The sequence below is a fragment of the Schistocerca americana genome, chromosome 1 (genome assembly GCF_021461395.2).
Source record: "Schistocerca americana isolate TAMUIC-IGC-003095 chromosome 1, iqSchAmer2.1, whole genome shotgun sequence".
Taxonomy (NCBI): Eukaryota; Metazoa; Arthropoda; class Insecta; order Orthoptera; family Acrididae; genus Schistocerca; species Schistocerca americana.
In genome coordinates this window covers 712651813-712657494 of record NC_060119.1, presented here as the reverse complement: position 1 = coordinate 712657494, position 5682 = coordinate 712651813, and the positions used below count along the sequence as shown (strand labels likewise).

Genomic DNA, 5682 nt, shown 5'->3' with positions numbered 1-5682 from the left:
CTTACTTTCCGAATAACCCTCGTATATTGAGAACTTGCGATGGTCATTGTGAATTTCATGCGCGTCTGTATTGCTTCAAGGAACAATGTGGGCTTGTAAACCAACTGTAGTCTTTCGGTAACATTATATACTTATTTGTTTATAAACTCATATCTGAATTATTTCCCCTTAATCCAAGTTCAAATGCCTCTGAGCATTATGGGACTTAACTGCTGAGGTCATCAGTCCCCTAGAACTTAGAACTACTGAAACCTAAGTAACCTAAGGACATCACACAAATCCATGCCCGAGGCAGGATTCGAACCTGCGACGTAGCGATCGCGCGGTTCCAGACTGTAGCGCCTAGAACCTCTCGGCTACCCCGGCCGGCCTTAATCCAAGTCATTTCTTTGTTACTTGTACGTGCTACAGCGCTATACTGCCAAACCGCCATATTGCTTTAAGTTGTTGGTTCTAATCGCAGCCGTGAATACTTTTATTCGTAAGATGCCACTCAGTTTCCAACTAAAAAACATTAGAAATAAGTACTCTCTCTCAGAACAAAATTAGATTTCAGATACAGAAAGCTAAGTAGACGACTGCTGTTACTACAATCGGTGCTTACTAGATGTGCTGCGAAGTGATCCAGCATATTGCTGAGGTATTGAATGAAAGGGGCATTCGTAAATTGTGTGCTGAATTTATTGGTTCAATTTTTCTTTCTCTTGCTGAGAATCGATGTGCGAATGCTTAAGCGGACATCCTCTTGAGGACTGCTAGACGCTACAAGCAGAAAGGGAACACCTGTTTCAGTTCTTGTACAGTTTTTTTTAACTATTTCGGGTCAGACTGCGTGCGTTTCCAGTTTCATTTTGTAGCTTGGAAGGTTCGTACTTAATCACTAACTTCAAAGATCAGGGCTTTTATATTGCCTGCTCGTGGGAGTAATTCAGTAATTCAAACCAAATGCTGTGATCTTTTCTATGTGTATTCATTTTTCGCACTGTGCAGTTTCTTTTACCTGCTGCTAAAGAATGCTCACAATGAATTTAACAAAAATGAAATGAAAACTGAGGCAACATTAAGCCGCGGTGATAGTAATAAGGTACAATGAAAGCAGCTTAGAGAACAGCGAGTCCAGCTTGCGATAAATGGCCGAGCAGGAGAGTGCAGAGAACATTTACGGGCGACTGTGACCGTATACTCCTTGACGCAGGTTTCCAGGTCCAGAGCGCCATCTGTCAGGCGCTCCGTGCCTTCCAGTTGCAGGCTACTGCCGCCTGCCGGCAGCAACACATTCATCTGTGGCCCCGCCCTGCGGTTCAGCTGGGAGCGCGCGAAGTTGCGTCACGCTGCGCTGAGTGAACCAGTAACAGTGAGCGCAACTTACAGACGCAGTACGAACGCAGAGCGCTAGCGTAGCATAGGAAAGGAATCTGGATCAGTCTCTCTTCTCGACAGGTCAAGCTCAACGAGCATATATACTGTCCGGTCACATTAATGTCACTACCTGTCAAAAGCAACTACACTAAAGTAAGTCTCGAAAAGAAATATCAACCGTCAGGGGACAAAGGTTTACAGTCACATCATAAATGTAAAGTGAATGGGTCTGTTCTTGTGTGCCGGACCGAGACTCGAACTCGGGACCTTTGTCTTTCGCGGGCAAGTGCTCTACCATCTGAGGTATCCAAACACGACTCGCGAGCCCTCCTCACAGCCTCAATTCTGCCAGTACCTCGTCTCCTACGTTCCAAACTTCACAGAAGCTCTTTTACGAACCTTGCAGAACTAGCACTCCTGGAAGAAAGGATATGCTGAGACATGGCTTAGACACAGCCTGGGGGATGTTTCCAGAATGAGATTTTCACTCTGCAACGGAGTGTGCGCTTATGTTAAACTTCCTGGCAAATTAACTCGAACTCGGGACCTTTGCATTTCGCGGGCGAGTCTCGGTCCGGCACACAGTTTTAATTTGCCAGGAAGTTTAACATAAGCGCACACTCCGCTGCAGAGTGAAAATCTCATTCTGGGTCTGTTCTTAATTGTAATTATAGGCACACTTGATATTTGTCGATTACAGCACATCTACCACCCATGATAAAACGGAATGTATTTCTTGGCGTAGAATGCTGATGTGGAACAGAAAGTTGACCCGTTCACGCTGGAGGGGTGGTTAGAAGGTGGGCTGTTGTAGCACAGACAGCTGTCCCCTTTACTGACATTAACTTTTCACCTAGAACATTTTCTCCGTACGATGCGTCGTTTTCGAGCCACTTAGTTATCTCAATTAAAACAAACAGCCTGTATTTTAAAGTGGGCTTATATAAATTTAGTAAATGCATTACTTATGTTATTTAGATGTTGAAGAAATCAGTAAACATACAGCTTTGCAATTCATTTTTCACAGTGTTCATCCCGCTTTGGACGAAGATTCAAATCTCGACGCGGTTACCCGTTCAAGCTACAGACGTAGTAGGAGCTTTATGAAATCATTTCAGTGTCTTGAAGTTGTGTGTGCGTTTGCGTGCGTGTGTGTGTGTGTGTGTGTGTGTGTGTGTGTGTGTGTGTGTGTGTGTGTGTGTGATAGAGAGAGAGAGAGAGAGAGAGAGAGAGAGAGAGGGAGAGCGCATGAGTGGAGGGGGCGAGGATGCGTGGATAAATAAGTTTTCATGGATTTTTGCACAGAAAGACCTCGAGAGACACATGCGCCTTTGTGAAAGCGTTTCATTCTTGAAAACGATTCCTGATTTAGTGTTTAGTATCGCAAGTATGTGATGGAGATGTCGGTAACTGGCGGTTCGTCTTTTTCATTTTTGGGGGACGGGGGATGGAATGACGTTTTAAGCTGCAACACTGACACGCAGGCCGCCTAAGCGGCGTCAAATCGACAGGCACGCATCAAAGTTTAGGCCGCACAGTATTGATTCACTATATTAAATTGTCTCTGTCTTTGCTTTAAGCAGAACATATCATGGTAATCGAGATTTTATATCACAAATTGTACTGTAAGTTTCAAACGTTAATGAATTTTGTAGCCAATTTTTACTGGCTGCCACATTTTCTGTGAATTTTCTAACGTAATGAATGAAATAGTGATACTAAAAGGAAGTTGCATGTTCGGTCACACTTTATCTCACACGGATGACGGACGCCACCGGAAAAATGTAAATAATTGAAGACTCACGAGTGCACAGCTTTCTGCATTGCAGAGTACTACATAAAAAACTACACCTCAGAACTACAACCCTTATAATGGGAAATTTTTTCCTTCCAAAGAAAAATTATCTTTTATGAACGAAAAATCGTTTCTTTCTATCACATGGAGCTATTTTCATTTCTGGGACAGCACGTCTCAGATAAAACTATGATGGCCTTGTCTCTGTATCTAATAGTGTGTGTGTAACAACGTACAGTCGATGACTGGCCACGTGTTACTGTGTACCTAGCTGTAAACGGAGTGCTGTGCTTGTTCCCGTTTTACATGTCACAGATTCGCCTTCAACCTCAGAGCGTTTCAGTCGTGACATTAACACGCAACTTGCCAAAGAGGTGTCAATTCCATCAGCTTCGAAGCCCTATGAATTTACTTCGTATGAATATATAACTTGCTAGTGGACCGGCGTTAGCGACACGTCTGTTCTCTAGACAATTCTTAGCTAGTCCCACCGAACGATTATTTTATTGTTCATTGTCACAGATTGTTCAGCGACGAAAAAAAGTAGCCTGGAGGCGCCGGGTATCGATCCCGGTACCTCTCACATGCTAAGCGAGCGCTCTACCATCTGAGCTACGCCCCCAGATACCCACAAGGTGTTTGACATTCTGCTGAAACGCTGCATGCCCGACTTTCTCTGTTACTCGTAAAGCCAGGAGGCCGCGTTGGTGGGGAGGCGGAGTAAAAGTCCGTACGCACTAGGCCACCGAAGGCCAACGAACGACAGCCAATGGATTCGGCCGAAGGTCCGTCACCAACGCATTGGGGTTCGGCCCGTCATCCTCAGCAAGCGAACGGGTTGTAGCTACAGGATCAGGCCGTGTGGAATCGCAGTTGGATCTGAAAACTTGTTGAAATCGTTTCCATTTTTTTATTGTTATAAAGTCTGTAAGGATATTGCTCAACTTTGTGGGACTCATATCAAATAGGACTAAAGGTGGATATTGAACGTATACAAGGAGGGCAGCACCAATGGTCACAGGTTCGTTTGATACGTGGGAGAACGCCTCAGATATGTCGAAGGAACTGAACTGGCAAGCTCTTGAAGATAGACGTAAAGTATACCGGGGAAGCCTACTTACAAAGTTTCAAGAACCAGCTTTAAATGATGACTTAGAGTATACAACAACGTGAGGACAAGATTACACGGAGGCACTTAAACAGTCCTTCTTATCGCATGCCGTACTTGAATGGAACGGAAAGAAGCCTTAATAATTAGTACAACGGGGCGTGCTCTTTTCCGTGCATTTCACAGTGGTTTGCAGAGTTTAGAGGTAGAAGTAGCGTTTTAATTGCAATTTAACCGGCACATACGAGGAAACAGAGGATTTTGCAGTCGTCGCATGTGGAGTAATCGTTTTACTGCAAGAAACTGATAGCCAGAAAAAGAAAAAGAAGAAACGACGCTGATGGGCGACCTCTCAAAGGGTAGGGAGCAGTGTGATGGGGCAAAATTTACGTCTGACCTTAAAGCTGAATTTCATATTTTCTTCCGAATGAAAGCTAGTGACTTCGAATTGTTATTGAATCGCGTACGCCCTAATACTTCCAAAGATAACTCCTCTTTTAGGAGATCTGTACCTGCTGCGGAAAGGTTAACAGTCACACTGAAATATTTAGCCACTGAGGATTCACGTGTCAGCTTAACATATTTTCAAATACAGTGAGTACATGCTCGTTCAACACACACAGCAAATCGCTACTAAACCAACGAACATTCGAGCCGGGGTTCACACTAGGAGAAGGTTCCCAAGGCCAACCAAACGCCAACGGTTTGATGTTACCACCAGCTGTTCGAACCGCAACCAAAGCCAGCGGCTTCATTTGCTCCAATTTGCAGCTCGGACACACCAGTGTAAATCCCGGCCAACGAAGTAGTTGCTTGTTGTTCATTGGTCTAGGGCGTACACGCCTTTTAACTGGACGGTCAGGGCGCTGGACAAGGGAGCAGTTGGAGCCGTCTACTCACATCGCTCTACAGCTTCCAATATAATGTGTATGAATGAATGTGAAATCTCTGGACTGGACAATGAAAGACTGGGTTTTCAATTAAAGAACTGCATCTGTGTATATGTTTTGCAAGTTGCTTTTGGCCGGCGTTCAAAGAACGCGCACGCACCTTTACGTCAGATGTGCCGTAGTCCTCCACGCATACGGCTACGCAGTCAGGTATTTCGGATACCACTCATAGCGTATCTCCGAAAACAATATTGTGCATTTCTAATTTCGTGACGTCCTTCACCTCCAAGAGAGGTACGTCCATGTTTGTTTTCAGCCATCCACTTCTCAGCTGTTAAAACTTTAACAGAGGAACACTGCTTCTGGACATCACTAATTTTTGGTCTATTTTCATTGGTGATAAACCATCCAAATCGAACTATTTTATGGCGGTTCCGTGTTTCAGTTTATCCAACTCGACGTACACATAGAGCACTACTTTAAAATTCCAGACGTACAATAAAAAAGGAAGACACAGGAGAAGCTCAGAT

At 44.4% G+C, this 5682-nt stretch overlaps 1 non-coding gene across 1 annotated transcript; it reads right to left on the bottom strand.

Moving 5' to 3' along the window:
- Nucleotides 1-3703: 3703 nt before the first annotated feature.
- On the bottom strand, nucleotides 3704-3776 carry Trnaa-agc. The gene has a single exon. It is a non-coding gene; the product is annotated as a tRNA-Ala (tRNA).
- Between the last annotated feature and the right edge of the window lie 1906 nt (nucleotides 3777-5682).